Source organism: Eleutherodactylus coqui, chromosome 1, assembly GCF_035609145.1.
Source record: "Eleutherodactylus coqui strain aEleCoq1 chromosome 1, aEleCoq1.hap1, whole genome shotgun sequence".
Taxonomy (NCBI): domain Eukaryota; kingdom Metazoa; phylum Chordata; class Amphibia; order Anura; family Eleutherodactylidae; genus Eleutherodactylus; species Eleutherodactylus coqui.
The window spans coordinates 298,163,321-298,179,807 of record NC_089837.1 but is presented as its reverse complement, the minus strand read 5'-3'; the positions used below and the strand labels follow the sequence as shown (position 1 = coordinate 298,179,807).

The following is a 16,487-nucleotide window of genomic DNA, read 5'->3' as shown; positions in this document are numbered from 1 at the left end:
TTGCTGGCCTCATTGAGAACAATGGGCAAGATGATGCGAGGGAATGCCCAAAGAGAGGGCATACCGCAATTTTCCCCTGCACTACGATGTAATTTGGGAAAAAATTGCTCATGTATATGACCTCATTCAAAAGAATGGGGTTCATAATCGTGGGAGATTTGTGCATCTCGCAACGCACAGAATCTCTCACAATTTTCTCAGCCATGTGAAAGCGGCCTTAGGAAGAGTAGAGGGGGATAATTAGTTCAAATGATCTAGACCCTGTGTGCTCTTAATACATCCCAGAATTGTGTTTGCCAGATAGAATACCTTAGAAGTGTAACCAAAGCTGAGGCTCATCATAGATTATCATTATTAGTATGTTAGGCTGAAGGGAGACAATGTCCATATGGTTCAGCCTGTTTCCACTCCCCCCCCCCCTCCTTGTTGATCCAAAGGAAGGCAAAAAAAATACCAATGAGGCAGAAGGCAATTAGTCCATTTGGGGGAAAAGTCCTTCCTGACTCCATAATGGCAGTCAGAATAATCCCTGGATCAAGGCTTTGAAAGTTCCTACCTGACTCCAAGACCCGGATCAACAACCCCGCTGGTTATTTAATGTCTATATCCTGTAATATCATAGCACTCTAGAAAGACACCAATCCCCTCTTAAACTCCTCTATCAATTTTGCCATCACCACGTTCTCGGGCAGAGAGTTCCACATTCTCACTGCTCTTACAGTAAAGAACCCCCTTCTATGTTGGTGAAAAGACCTTCTTTCCTGTAGATGTAGAAGATGCCCTTTTGTTACCGTCGCAGTCCTGGGTATAAACAGATCATGGGAGAGATCCTTGTATTGTCCCCTCATGTATTTATACATAGTTATTTGGTTGCCACTTAACCATCTTTTGTTCAGGGTAAATAATCCCAACTTTGATAGCCTCTCTGGGTATTCCAGTCCTCTCATTCTGTATATTAATTTTGTTGCCCTTCTTTGTACTGTAACTCGGCCCAATATCGCGCTCTGGTACATTTGATTTTCCCGTGAATGTGGGGGGTTTTTTGCTAACAGCCGGCTAGTGTTTCCCATGGTATATGATTCCATTCAAAACCATGGGGTTCACATTCATGCAAGATTTGTGCGCCTCACAACGAACAAATCTCACGCACTTTTCTTGGCCTTGTGAAAGTGACCTTATTGAAGGTGACAGATTATAGGTAGAGCTGTCTGAAAAGTGAACAGACTGCTAGTGGAACTGGAAACTCAGATTCAAGATTCTCAAATTTTGCAAGAAGAAACTCATCAGAAGTTTGGCCAAAAACACATGCGTGCATGCACTAATACGCTTACCGCTATGCAGCATATTAGTGCATGGACCAGTTTTTTTTCTTTTTCAAAATAATAAACCTCTGTGCAATAAATAGCGCACAAGTTTGAAAAAAAAAAGTGGGAAGATAGGTCTTGCCCTATCTTTCTCATGCGTAGTATTAACAGGGGAGAATATCGCTAGTGAAAACGAAACCATTGAAATCAGTGGTTTTGTTTCTTTCTATTATGCGTCCATATAACGGGAGTAAAAAACACCCATCTGTTTAAGCCCTTAGTACTAGACTAAAACAAATGGAAGATGAGAGGAATGCATTCCTTGAGTAACTAGAGGAAAATGAAGAAACCAAGAAAAACGTATGAAAGCAGATTTCAACATTTCAGGCTCAGGTGCCAGATATGAAAAAGACAATGAGAAAATTCTAAAAGAATTAGAAGCTTCAAATCAATGACGATCCAGTTGGAGGATCTTAAAGATGAGTTACAAGCAACAAAGTATGGCAAGTTGTGCTTAAAAGGTAGCCTGGGGGCTGTAGGTGAACAGTTTATGAAAAATGAAAGTCTTGGCCTCTGCAAACCATGGTAGAGTAGAAGCTATACAGAAACTGCATGAGGAGTAGCTGACGAGGTGCCAAAAAGAGTTGGCAGAAACTAAGGCATCCAGGGATGACATTTTAAGCCAATCTAAAGAAAATGTAAAAAAATGAAGTTTGCTGGCAGATATGATCCATATGCAAAAGGAGCTTATTAAGCTTTGTCAGGACTAGAGTTCAGAAAGAGAAGAAACTGATGATAAAGGAAAGGGAGTATAAAGAGAAGACAAGGAAGGTGGAGCGTGACCATAGTCCAAAAACGTTGATACTTAAAAGTGAAAATCCTCAAGATAAGAGCTTTGACCTAGAGGGTTAGGTCCTGTGATAAGATCTATGGCCTTTATCAGAGGGGATGGGGGTGAGGGGAGGATATGTAGAAGTGCAATACCAGAAAAGGCCTTAGGGGGCTGGAGAGCAGGCTTTTCAAAGAAAGATTTGGCAGAGAAAGGGTGCTCATTATTCAGGGAACACCTGTCTGGCTATAGCAAGACAGGAGAAAAGCTCCCGTCTTGCTGAACTCATTGCCTCCTTCTGTGAGAATGCTCTGTTGCAGACCAAGCTGCTACCCTGAGTCTGACAGGGAAGGACAGCCCCTAGATTCACACCCTTGATGGACTTTTGCTTTGTGTATAAGGCACTAGACCTATGTTAGAGAGGGCAAAAGTGGTATGTTATTTAGTGCCATACAGTTAGGGATGTGTTTATATGTACCCATGTGCTGTGACATATTATCTGATTTCCCCAAAATTAAGTCTTAAGGCTCCTTCACATGAGAGTATGCGCATGCTTCAACACAACGTATTTGTGCTATGAACAAGGTTGATTTGCATGTGTATTGGCACATTGTGATGTACTTTTTGCGCATGCAGGGCATGTTCACTTGCACATGGCAGTCAAACATGCAACAATTTAAATGGCTGTTAAGCCTAATGAGTTCCAGATGTGTTCTTTTTTACCAGTGGAATTGTGCAGCGTATTGCGTATTTGCGCATGCATTGAACATGCATTTGCACATGTCCCATAGACTTTTAAGGGCACCCTTGCCGCACAAATGCCCAGGAAAATAGAGCATGCCTTATTTTTTTTTTTTTTTGCGCCCACGAAAAATGTATGTGCACAATGTGTACAAACCAATTGATATCAACGAGCTCTATTCTCTGCGTATTGCGCGTGCAAATACCCTTGTGTGAAGGAACCCAAATGCACCTGCCTTCTCTATGGGTGCTGTGTGAGAAGCCATCTTATTGTGCAGATGAGATCTTCTCTCAAATCGCTCTAGAACCAGATGCACTGTCTATGTGCATTGGGTTCCCGCAGGCACTGGTTATATTCACACACAGTGTAAAATCTGCAGATTCTCTGGGTAGAATTTCCGCATGGAAATTCCACATCACTTACGGTACAAGCCATGTGACTAAGGGCGAGCACCCACTGGCGTTTTTTTACCTGCGTTTTGCGTTTTGCGTTTTTCCTGCACAGGCATAGAGATAACATGTGTTCCTGTCCACTGGCGTTTTTTTTGCGTTGCGTTTGCGTTTTTAACATAGGAACTGTCAGTTGCATGTGTGTCCCTATTTTTCTCCTAATGCACCCATGAATGTCAATGGAAATAAACGGAAAACGCCGCGAAAACGCCGCGAAAAACGCGCGGAAAAACGCGCGAAACGCGGCGAAAACGCTGCGTTTTTTTCCCGCGGAGAACGCAAACGCCAGTGGGTGCTCGCCCTAAGGCTGCATTCAGACGACCGTGTATCGGCTCGGTTTTTTTACACCCAGCCATTATACGGCGTCTGTCTCTGCAGGGGGAGGAGGCTGGAAGAGCCGGGAGCAGTGCTCTGAGCTCCCGCCCCCTCTCTACCTCCTCTCCACCCCCCTGCACTATTTTCAATGAGGAGAGGCGGGGCGGGTGTGGAGCTAATTCCTGGAATTTAGCCCCGCCCCTGTTCTGCCTCCTCTCGTTGCAAATAGTGCAGCAGTGCTCAGAGTACTGCTCCCAAATCTTCCAGCCTCCTGACCCTGCAGACAGAGACGCCGTATATGGTTGTTTGAATGCACCCTAAAATCTTAATAAATCTTATCCACCTGGTTGTGGAATTTGCAGCAGAATTGTCATGAGGGGCAGAATTCAAATAAATTCATAGAATGCCAATTTGTGCTGCGAATCTGAAGCAATTATTTCAACTCATCAAATGAGCGGATCAAATAAACATAAAAATCTATGTCAAAATGCATGTGGCATATGCAGATTTTGTCATGGATCCACTCCACGCGTGAACTTAGCCTAAGAAAAGATTAAGGAACTCCATTAACCCCTTTAGGACCAGACTGTTTTGTACCTTTTTAGGGATTTTTACCCATGTGGTGGTTTTACTGCCCTGTTTTTTTTCCTTCAACTATGAAAATTATTTTTGCTGCATTTTCTTCCCGTGACATGTAGGGCAATTTTTTATATCTTTTTTCACTGACTTTCTTTTTTTTTCTTTTTTAGCTTTATTGGGGGTAAAAAGCTAGAAAAAATGATAGCTTTTTTTAAAAAATCAGCATATTTACGCTAAAATAAATAATATTTACGCTAATGGCTTCCTCATTTTGTTTTGGACGTTTTGTTATATATAATATGTATAGTTTTGAGTTACAGGGTGCATACAGTGATGGTTTTTGTTAGTGTTGGCTTTGGGTCATTTTCTTTTTTATTTATATATTTTTATTTTATTCTGCAATTTTGTTTTACTTATTTTTGTATCAATTTTTTTACCATCTCTGAATCCTACGAAGTCATATAAGACCTCTGGGGTCATTCAAATGGTCTTTTTTTTATTTTACACTTTTCCATTGTAGCTGAGTCATCCATAGGAGCCCAAGTAACAGGGGAAAATATCCACCTGTAGTGACAATAGGCAGAGCTGATCAGGGTTAGGACCTTGCAGCTATGCTATAACAGGGTGCTACAGGCGGTCATGTGATCCCCGGGTCACGTAGTGGTAGAAACATTTCCACTTTCACTTCATAGCACATAATGCTCAATGAGTGCTATGTACCCCAGAAAGGAGAAGGCAGAAGCAGTTAAAAACCGCTTCTCCCTTCTCCTCCGAGTTCTCAACTGTGACCAACACGGCCTGCTCCTGCTTGATTGCAGGAGCAGAGGATTTAAATTCGTGCTGTATTTTTGCTATCTGCAAGCCCAGGCCCAAGGACCGTAGATTTACAGCGCTTGGTACTTAAGAGGTTTAAAAGGTATATGTGACTCCATGCTTAGGGCTTATTCACATGAGCATATATCGGCTGCCGTTTTCACAGCCAGCCAATATACGCTACCATCTGAGCTGTCTTCTTCCTTCCCTCCCTCCCCCTCGCCGTCTCCCTGCTTCCCTCCTCCCCTCTGGCTGTTTGCAATGGGAGGGGGTGGGACGGGGGTGGAGCTAAGCTCTGTCTCATTCTGCCCTCTTCCATCGCTGGCTGCAGACAGGGGGCAGGGAGAGGATGGGAGCTTAGCTTAGCTCCCGTCCCGCCTGCTCTCATTGCAAACAGCCGGAGGGGAGGAGAGAGGCAGAGAGCCGGCGAGGGAGAGGGAAGTGGGAAGACAACTCAGATGGTAGCGTATATCACCCTTACAATGGCTATAAGGATGTGCTATGCTTGCTGCATGCAAACACAAACTGTTACATTAAAAAATGTACTTTTAATGTTATTAAAATAACATGTTTCAGAGGCTTCCATGAAATGCCAAATGAAAAAGTCCTGCATGCAGAACTTTTTCATCTAGTAAACAGAGCAGGAAAATTGATTTTCTAGCGCAGATGTGATTTTAATAAATCTCATCCACAAAGGGTTAATCCTATTCTTATGACTGCTTTTACATGGTTAAAATGTATATATGTATCTGCAGGACCTTCCAGGGAAGTAATTTGTTTGACTGGGCTCTGCTCTGATATAGTGAGCTATCAGGACCTTAAGCTCTGTGCTGATCATCTAAAGGGAGATCTTTGAACTTTTCAAATTGTGATGCAGCAGAAAAAGAGCAGAGCAGAGTTCTATGCAGCTAGCCAGTCAGCCTGCCTATTGAAGTGGCGGAGGCCATTGTTACCAGGGAGTGTGACGCAGCAGAGAACAAAAGTAGGCAACAGAGAGTGAAAAGCACAGACTCTTAAAGTAACGGAGGCAGTTTTCAAACAGCAACACCACAGCTGCTGTATCACCATGCTGTGGAGTGGCCAGGTGGGCCACCATCTGATAGAGGCACAGAGATACCAAAGGACCTGCAAAAGGTATGCACAGCAGCCGCCGTGCAGATGATGTGAGAAGTGGCCATCAAGAATGGAAAAGCTGAGGTCCCCGCGGTGCATAAGAGGAGAGAGAGTCTCCCTCCCTGCTGTTACCCAACACCAAGGTGGCAGTATTGAAGAGGTCTCTGTAGTGAGTGCCACGCAAGGGAAAATGAAAGACTTCCTGAGAGCTGGTGTAAGAGTGTACTTTTTTTGCCCAAGACTATTAGGTGTAAATCCCTGGCCAGGATGGGGGTCATGGACATTGTAAGAGTTTCAAAAAGAGTTAAAACTAGAAGAGTTAGAGTTAGTGCCATAGTTATTGCAAGGCCTTGCATATGGGTTAAAAAGGGTTGATATAAGTGACTTGTTGGCTAAGGGCTCCTTCCCACTGATTTCCGCCGCATAATGGAAGCCGTCCGTCACGCTGTCTTCCGCTGTAGCACAGCAAATTATAGCGTAAAACCGCTTCCCCCCCTACCGCCGCCGCATCATATGACGCCGCTGGCGCGTCACATGGCACAGCCGGCCGCGTCATGTGACGCTGTGGGCGTGTCATGTGATGTGGCCGCCGTGTCACATGACGCTGCAGCGCGTCACGCCGAAGCGTTATGCGGGACGTAGGACGCCGGATCCGCAGGTAAGTATTGGGGTCTCTGGGGGGCGCCGTGATGGGCTCAGCCCGACACGGCCGTGTGCAGCCGGCCTAAGGCTGATGTATGCTATGTAATGTGTGATGTTTATTATGGTTGTAATGGTGCAGCCAGGTACCTGATATAGCGACAAGGTAGCGCCATGTGTAAGACTACTGTGGAAATGACATCAGCGATGGGGCATCTGATGTGGGAAGAACGCTGATCTTTCAGAGTGTGAAAGGTCAGACTACAGGCAGTAAGTATTCAGCCAAGGCCTGAAGTTATGACATGTGCCTTGCTGCTGCTAATTTTGCTGCCAATATGGACTTGACAGACTTTATTCCAGCCAATGTGTTGTAAACAATATCATAGAATCATAGAATGGTAGAGTTGGAAGGGACCTCCAGGGTCATGCAGGATTCACTAAATCATCCCAGACAGAGGTTGAAGACTTCCCTTCAAGGAAAACTCACAACCTCCTGTGGCAACCTGTTCCACTCGTTGATCACCCTCACTGTCAAAAAGTTTTTCCTAATATCTAATCTGTGTCTCCTCCCTTTCAGTTTCATCCCATTGCTTCTTGTCTTTCCTTGTGCAAATGAGAATATGGCTGATCCCTCTGCACTATGACCCTTCATATATTTGTAGATAGCTATTAAGTCTCCTCTCAGCTTTCTTTTTTGCAAGCTAAACATTCCCAGATCCTTTAACTGTTCTTCATAGTACATGATTTGCAGACCGCTCACCGTCCTGGAAGGTCTTCTCTGAATTTGCCCCAGTTTGCCTGTCTCTTTTAACCCCTTAACGACCAGCCCATAGCCTTTTTACGTCCTGCCCAAGTGGGCTTTATTCTCTGAGGACGTAAAGACATGCGCCCTACAGAGAATAAAGCCCCGTGGGCTATGGACGTGACAGCTCCATGCTGTCGGTGCCCGCAGGTAGCCGACAGCATGGAGCTGTCATCCTGGGCTGCGGGCATTCCCCCCCCCCCCCCCAGCATTGTGATCCAATGGATAGCGCCGATCGCAATAAAGTTTAAAAAAAAGTTTAAAAAGTTAAAGATTCAGCTGCCCTGATGGATCGGATCCATCAGGGCAGCTGAAATTACACACCCGGCTTCCCTGATGTCTGCTGCAGAGAATGGGTCCTCCGGGACCCGGCGCGGCTCTTCTGCGCATGCGCGCCAGACGAATGACATCACGCGCATGCGCAGAAGAATGGGAACCCCGGGGAGTTTAAAATCTCCTGGTTCTCGGCTCCTGAAAGTAGCCGGGAACCAGGGGATGTCCCCGGGGACCGCAGTGAGTGGTCCCCAGGCCCGCGATGGATAGCGGCGATCACGAAAAAGTTTTTAAAAAAGTAAAAATAAGGTTAATTTCACCTCCCCTCATGGATCGGATGCATGAGGGGAGGTGAAAATACTCACCCCCGGTCCTCAGCGGTGTCCCTCTGCTCCTGGCTGCCATGTGTAGCCAGGAGCAGAGGGATGTCACTGCAAAGATGATCACTGTTATCCAATGGATAGCAGTGATCATTTAAAGAAAAAAAAGTGTAAAAAAGTAATTTAAAAAAGTGTAAAAAAGTTTTTAAAAAAAGTTTAAAACGCTTACATTTCATCTCCCCTCACGGATCATATCCGTGAGGGAGGATGAAATTACGTACCTAAGGCCGCCGGATTTATCCGCGGACCTTACCACAGCTTCTGCGCACGCGGCCATCGCCAAAGCGGCAGACGCATGCGCAAAAGCCGTGGATTGCCAGGATAACTTAAAATCTCCCTGCTCTTGGCTACAAAACTTAGCCAAAAGCCTGGAAACTTCACGGGGGGCCGCGGTGAGCGGTTCCTAATCACGTGTTCGCCATTATCCAATGATAACGGCGGTCACGTAAAAGTTAAAAGATGCGATCGGTGAGAGGAGATTAAACTTTTTACCGGAGGCCTCCGTATTTGCACCCCGATGCGATCCTCATCCGTGAACTTACCCGGATTCTGCACATGTGACCGCTGGCAAAATACCGGCCACATGCGCAGGAGTCGGGGAGCCCAGGAAACTTAAAATCTCCTTGCTCACGGTCGCCGAGAGCCTGGAGCAGTGACGGGTGGCCTCGTTGAGCGGTCCCCGGTCACGTGAAAAAAAGTAGTGATCTAACATAGGTCGGTCTCACATGACTGGATAGGAATTACGGATTACGCATGCGTCTGATCCGCGGTTTTACGCAGATCAATCGCATTGGATTACACAATTCCGCTCACATTAGTGGGCTGGAATTGCGTAATCCACTCGCAGAAAAGAGAACGCAGCAGGTTCTATTTTACCGCGGCTATCCGCAGCATAGAGCCTATTGTGCTCCATGGTCGTGAATATACCCACAGCCCATACGCAACTACGTTGTGTACGGGCTGCGGGTACCCGCGTCATCGCTAAGTGACGGTGCGGGAAATACAAACAAAAAAAAGGTGTACTGCGCATGACCGCCTGAGTGAGTAGGCAGTTATGCGCAATACATTACGCGTCCGTACGCAGGGTCACAGCCGGGCTCACAGATGAGATCCGCTGCGGGCCTCTGCAAGCGGATTCCGCCTACGGCTGTGTGAGCCCGGCGTTATTCAGACCGCTACCTGTAATACGTAATTTACAGGAAGCCCCGGGAACGTTCACCTTCCTGCATTTCCAGGAGCAGCTTGTTGAGCGTCTTCTGTGTGAGACCGCCGCACCTCATCAAGCTTACGGAGACTCACAGAGCGCCACTTTTTACACCCCATACCTGCCGCTGAGGTCACGAAATACCCCCCAAAAAGCATGAGAGGAGGGGGAATACTAGGTTTTCTTGCCCCATGTGCCCAACCCAACCAGCCTCCGTAATTACCCCTGTCTTCGGACATAAAACGCAGTTTATATTATTACCTTTATCTAATAATTATGGAATGCCAAAAAATGGGGATGGCGGGGAGGGGGGGATTATTTTTAGGAAGTCAATTTTTCTTCCGTATAAGTGGGCAATGGGGCCTGGAATTTATTGAGTTCTGCCCTGAAATCCAGCAGGCATTCCCTTCATTATGGGCCTAGCCATGTATCCTGTAAGTAGATTAGGGCCACAATGGATATGTTTCTGAACACGGGACAAACGGGGGGATCCATTTTGGAGTGAACGTCTTCATTCCTATGTGTGCTGTACAAAAAAAACAGTTTTTAAATTGACAAAATTGACAAAAAAATGAAAATCGTAATTTTTTCCTTCTGCTTTGCTTAGATTCATTCAAATACTGTGGGGTCAAAATACACAGTACACCCCTAGATGAATTTGTTAAGGGGTCTAGTTTTCAAAATGGGGCCATTTGTGGGGGTTCTCTATCGTTTTGGCCGCTCAATGGCTCTACAAGTGTGCAATGGGGCCTGGAATTTATTCCGTTATACCCTGAAATCCAACGGGTGCTCCTTCTATTATAGGCCTAGCCATGTGTCCTTTAAGTAGATTAGGGCCACAATGGGTATGTTTCTGAATACGGGAAAAACGGGGGTATCCATTTTTGGGTGAATGTCTTCATTCCTATGTACACTGTACAAAAAAAACTGTTTTTAAATTGACACAATTGCCAAAAAAATGAAAATCATAATTGTTTCCTTCTGCTTGGCTTAGATTCATTCAAAAACTGTGAAGTCAAAAAAGTCATCGTACTCTAGATAAATTCGATAAGGGGTCTACTATTCAAAATGGGGTCACTTGTGGGGGTTTTCCATCGTTTTGGTCACTCAATGGCTCTACAAGTGTGCAATAGGGCCTAAATCTCCTTCAAGCAAAATTTCTGTTCCGAAAGCCACCAGTTGCTCCTTTCATTTTGGGCCCAATTGTGCATACAGACATAATACTAGGGCCACAATGGGTATGTTTGTGAGCACGGGACAAAAAGGGGTATCCATTCTGGGTTGTAAATCCTCATTTTCATGTGTACTATAGAAAAAAGTCCTGTCTTTAAAATGACATATTTGCAAAACTATGAAATTTTAGTTTTTCTCCTCTAAATTGCATTGACTCCTAAAAAACAACTGTGGGGTTAAAATACTCATGACACCCCTCAGTGAATACGTTAAGGGGTGCAGTTTTTAAAATGGGGTCATTTGTGGGGGTATCTATCATTTTGACTCCTATGAGCCTTTCCAATCTTGGCTTGGTGTAGAAAAACAAAGTGTTCCTCAAAATGCTGAAAAGTAATGTTAAATTTGTATGTCTCCTAAATGGTTAAAAAAAAACACGAAAGTTTTTCCAATGTGCGTCCAAAATAAAGTAAACGGATGGAAATATATATCTTAGCAAAATTTCTATATTATGTTTCCACATATTTGAGATATTGCAGTTGGAAATGTGAAAAAATTACGATTTTTTCAAAATTTTCTCAATTTTGGCGCTTTTATTAAATAAACACAAATTCTATCGGTCTTTTTTTTCCGCCTAAATGAAGTACAACATGTGGCGAAAAAACAATGTCAGAATCGCTTGGATATGCAAAACCTTTCTGGTGTTTTTCCATGTTAAAGTGACACATGTCAGATTTGCAAAATTTGGCCTGGTCATTAAGGCGCAAACAGGCTTGGTCACTAAGGGGTTAAATTGTGGTGCCCAGAACTGGACACAGTATTCCAGATGAGATCTGACTAAGGGATAATTATCTCATGTGATCTAGACTGTATCCTTCTCTTAATACATCTCAGTATTGTGTTTACCTTTTTTTGCTGCTGTATCACACTGTTGACTCATGTTCATCCTGTTATCTATTAATATACTCAAGTCTTTTTCACATATGCTGCTTAACCCAATCCCTCCATTCTGTATGTGCTTTTTTCATTTTTCTTGCCCAGATGCAGGACTTTGCCTTTTCTCCTTGTTAAATACCGTTATGTTAGTCGCCGCTCACTGTTCAAGCTTTTCTAGATCTTTTTGAATCCTCCCTTTTTCTTCTGTAGTATTAGCTATCCCTTCTACCTTTGTGTCGTCTGCAAATTTAATCAGTTTCCCCTCAGTTCCCTCCTCCAGATCATTTATAAAAATGTTGAACAACACTGCGCCTAGGACAGAGGCTTGTGGTACCCCACTTGATACATTCTTTCACTTGGATGTGCAGCCATTTATGACCAGTCTTTGAGTACGATTGCTCAGCCAGTTGTGAATCCATTTAACAGTTGCCTTGTCAATCCCATATTTGGTCATTTTTTCAATAGGCATCATATGAAACACTTTGTCAAACGCTTTTCTAAAGTCAAAATATACTATATCTACCGCATAAAAAATTAGATTTGTCTGGCATGACTTGTTTGTTACAAACCCATGCTGGCTCTGGTTAATTACTCCATTCTCATCCAAGTACTTGCACACATGCTGTTTAATAATTTGTTCCAAAATCTTTCCTAGCATAGAAGTCAGGCTCACAGGCCTGTAGTTTCCTGGATCCACATTCTTCCCTTTTCTGAAAATAGGGACATTTGCCCTTTTCCAATCTTCTGGGACTTTTCCTGTTCTCCAGGCCACAGCACTCGAGAACCAATCGCAGCCAGCACTTCCTGGAGGCAGGGTTTTTCAAACTCGTGACCAGGAAGCACTGAGGAAAAACTATAAGCAAGTTAGCTAGGGTTTATTTTAGGTCTTTTTCAGTAGGATTTCCTACTGTAAAAGTTGCATCGCCCCACACGAAAACAGCATTTTCGTGCAATGTTCAATCCCTGCATGGTTCAGGTAGCCGGCTCAAGGTTGACTCAGCCTTCCATCCTTGCAAGGTCGGTAAAATGAGAACCCAGCTTGAGAGGAGGGGGGGTAATAAACAATAATTACCTGAAAACGCTGTGGAATAAGTTGGCGCTATACAAATAACAAGATTTTTAATTTTTTTTTATGTGATGCAACACATAGGAATGCTCCGTAGGGAAACATGGGGGCAACAAAACATCACAAATCACAGCAATATTTAGCAACGCACAATTTTTTTTTTGCAATGTAGCAGGCTACAAACCATCGCTAATGTGAAGGAACTCATTGGAAAGCATGGGCTTCAAAAACATGCAATTTGTAGAGCTGTGGAATCGTGAGAAAATCACACTATCTTGTCACCCGTGTGAAACCGGGTTAAAAGTTCGGCCTTCTCAACATCATTTTTAACCAATTCACCATTTTCATCCTGTAAACATCCTATAGCATCTTTGACTTTTCTTTTGCTTCTGACATACCCCCAACATCCTTTTTTATTGCTTTTAGCCTGTGTTGCAAGCCTCAATTCAGTATTAGCTTTTCCTACAGTTTCTGCAGACTGCTTTATATTTTTCTTAGATATTCCCCCCTCTTTCCATTTGAGAAACATATTTTCTTCCTTTTTAGTTTCAAATGTTTTTATTTAAGTAGCAAAATCTGGTACATATTACTATTATGCAACAATTATCCCCACGTAGTGGGCAGTATAATCACAGTCACAGTGCACCACCGGCCATACCAATCACATAGCTGGCAGTGCATTGATAGACTGCAGTTGTGACCAATCAATGGCTCTATTAGAACTAATGCTTTCCAATGTAAGTGGTCACATAGCCATTTTTTAGAAGTGAATAAAATTTGTACATGCAAAAAATAGGACAGCACTTTGCTATTCGCACATCGCATCGCACTGAAGTAATTCCCTGCCACAGCTGTAGCAGGGGATTACTTCATCCCTGCAGGAAGTTCCCTCATCACTGAGCAGTGTGACAGCACTGTCACAGTGTTCACTGATGAGGGGAGAGGAACGCAATGCTATCCCATTGCTTTCAATTGGGCCGGCACTACTGCCGCCCCATTGAACGCAATGGGAGCAGATCGCTATCCCCTGCTGCGGCTGTGACAGCTGCAGCAGGGGATTCTTTGTCTGTGAAATCCCTGTCACATCCAGGGGTTTCACCTTGTCAATGGACCAGCGGCAGCACCAGCCCCATTGAAAACATAGGGAGTACACTGCACTCCCCTGCCACAGTTGTGACAGCTATAGCAGGGGATTCCTTAATCCCTGTGGAGACTGCGGGCATGAAGGAATTCCCTGCCACAGCTGTGGCAGAGAAGCGCAATGCTATCCCATTGCTTTTAATGGGGCTGCCGCTGCTGCCACCCCATCGAGAGCAATGGGATGAAGGCAACCCCTACAGCGATGATTTTCCCTATCTGTAGAAAAAAAAATGTTAACTTATCCATAAGCAGTGTCCGGCTCTTCTCCCTGTCCCCGACAGTCTTCTTCTGTATTCTGGTGGCCAGGGATTGAAAAATCCCCAACCTCCAGAAAGCGCTGCCTCTGATTGGCTGAGCACTGTGACCAATCAGAGGCAGCACTCAGGTGTTATTCAAAGAACATTCATGTCATTCAAAAACACATTAGCGTGTTTTTCTCCACTTATATGGCTGTGATAATCAGGCCAACGAGTCAAAATGTTCCTCCAAGGTACTCTTTACCACACTTTTTCTTCTCCTTCTATGTGCGGTTATCTTTTCCATCTCTATTCCTATGGTCCCTAGTCCAACAGATCCTGGGGGGTCAGGGACAAGAGAGTTAATTAAAAATACTGCATAAATTGCAGAATTTTAGTAAAAATGAAAACAAGTACAGTTTTGTGTTAATGCTATCTTTATTGCAATTTTATGGATATACTATAAATAGTGTGATGCAGTTTGAATAAAATACTTTTGAACCATAAGTGGTCAAAAAGAAACCAATGATTTCAATAGGAGCTCAGTGGTTTAGTTGTCACTATCGGGATTTCTTGGCCGTGAATACTATGGCAGAGGAAAGATAGGACATTTCCTATCTTCCCCGCATGATGTAGATCAGGCAGCACCTATCTTCCCGTAGGTCTTTTCAAACTCCTGCGCTCTGGTGTGGAGTTTAAACTGCCAGGGAAGTGGGAAGAAATCTCCCTCGTTCAGGTGCAACTATGCTCTGTACTGGCGAGCGTAGTTATGTTTTTGCCCTTAAGTATACTTCAGGCACTGGACTCCACACCTGCCTGCAGACCATGTCAAGTGTCTTGTTTGCATTCATTGATAAAACATAGTCCTTTCTTTACCCCATATCTATCTATGTATTTGGCATAAGAAATACTAATAGCATTTACATTTCACAAAATACACATTTTGAACATTTTTTAAAAATGGCCCTTCCTAAAAGACATCTTTTTTTATATATATCAAAGACTTCTTGGGTCTGTAGGATTCAGTTACTAGGCAGGGGGAGCTCTTAGCAGATTCCTATTGGTTATCTGCACAGAAACCTCTTTTGGTACAGAAGGAGAGCTCATCCTTATTTGTGACTGACGTTTCTTTCTGCAAATCGCCATCCTGAAATCTTGCTTCATTCATGATTCTGATAGTGGATACACTCTGACAAATATTTTCTTGCAACATTATTGCAGCTTTGTTTTTCTTCCATCCAAAATGGCAGTTTATAGTATTCTTTTAATATAGTAGTTAATGCTTAAAAAAAGGATGCTGACGATAAGAATAGGGTGTCTGTACCAATGTGACATTCATCAGGACAGTGTGTAGATTTCTCACTTTAGATGTAGGGGGTTAAAGGGCTGCTGTGCTGCTATTTTAAGAAAGAGCTCCAAGGTGCTGATGCTCCACATGGGGGTGATCCACCAATTGTCAGCATACAGCAGGTTAATCTGCCCATGTATACGTCACAGTTGGTCTGGGGGGAGGGTGTCTGCTTTTGTAATGTATTTTGCACAGTTAGCAGCTGCAGGACTCCTTGGTACAGAGACCTACACATACACACACAGCCACACTGTGCTGCTGACTCTCCTATCCTCACACGCTCCTGCAGATGGCTGTGCGGTGAGTGCTGTGTGTGAATGTGTGCGGAAAGGGCACAGGGGGACATTGGACATTTCTGCATGGATTTATGCATTCCTTAATTCGTATCATTATATAAGATAAATGTGATGCTAGATGGATAGATAGACAGACAGACAGATCTCTGTATCCTTTATAGCTGCAAGGTGGATATTGTAATGTGCTGTAAGAACTTACATATGCATGAAATATTCCAGAAGATGTTCTGCATGGCTATTTGGTGTACCGATAAATATTATGTATATTATATATGATGATGAACCTGTTCTGTATACTACAGTAGCTTATCTTTCAGTAAGGTCATTCATTTTGCTGCTACATGTCTGCATTACCAGATATGTATCAAACCGAGAGGGCTTCTGTACAAAGATCTTTCCACATCTGTCTGTATATTATGAGAGGTGTGCATTGAACATGGTTCCCAGTCTGATAGGCAAGGTTCAAAGTATAGTATATTTGTAGACTGGGCATATGATGTACTTCTGTCTTGACAATGTCTATATGATACAATATTACATGAAACAGGAATGTACGGTATGTATTAATATTGGTGATGTCATTACATTACATTGGGAGTCAAGCTCAACACCAAATTTCGGCTCGGTCTTCTCCTTCTTTAAGCCTCAGCCTTTTTTCTTTCTCTTTCTTTTTCTCTGCCTTTTCCCTCCATTTTTCTCTCCTTCACTTCTCCTGCCGCACTGTGCTTCAACCCCTCCTTACAGTCTTCGCTCCCTCTAGTGATGCTGGATAATGGATTTGCACTATGTAAGACACAGCTGATTCAAAGGGAGAGGCAGGATAGAGGAAGGTTGGGAGTTGTCTGCAGCTTGG

The 16,487-nt window shown here is 43.8% G+C and overlaps 1 protein-coding gene across 2 annotated transcripts in view; it reads left to right on the top strand.

Annotated features, from left to right (window-relative positions):
* Positions 1 to 16,487, top strand: part of LOC136573095 (CYFIP-related Rac1 interactor A-like) — a 119,208-nt gene that overhangs the window by 37,405 nt on the left and 65,316 nt on the right. The window contains exon 1 of one of the 2 annotated variants that reach the window (XM_066574300.1): positions 15,573 to 15,638. The exons of the other annotated variant lie outside the window; for it this stretch is intronic. The gene's annotated coding sequence lies outside the window, so the exon portion shown is untranslated. Of the gene's footprint in view, positions 1 to 15,572; positions 15,639 to 16,487 lie in introns of those variants that run through there. 2 annotated transcript variants of the gene reach the window in all.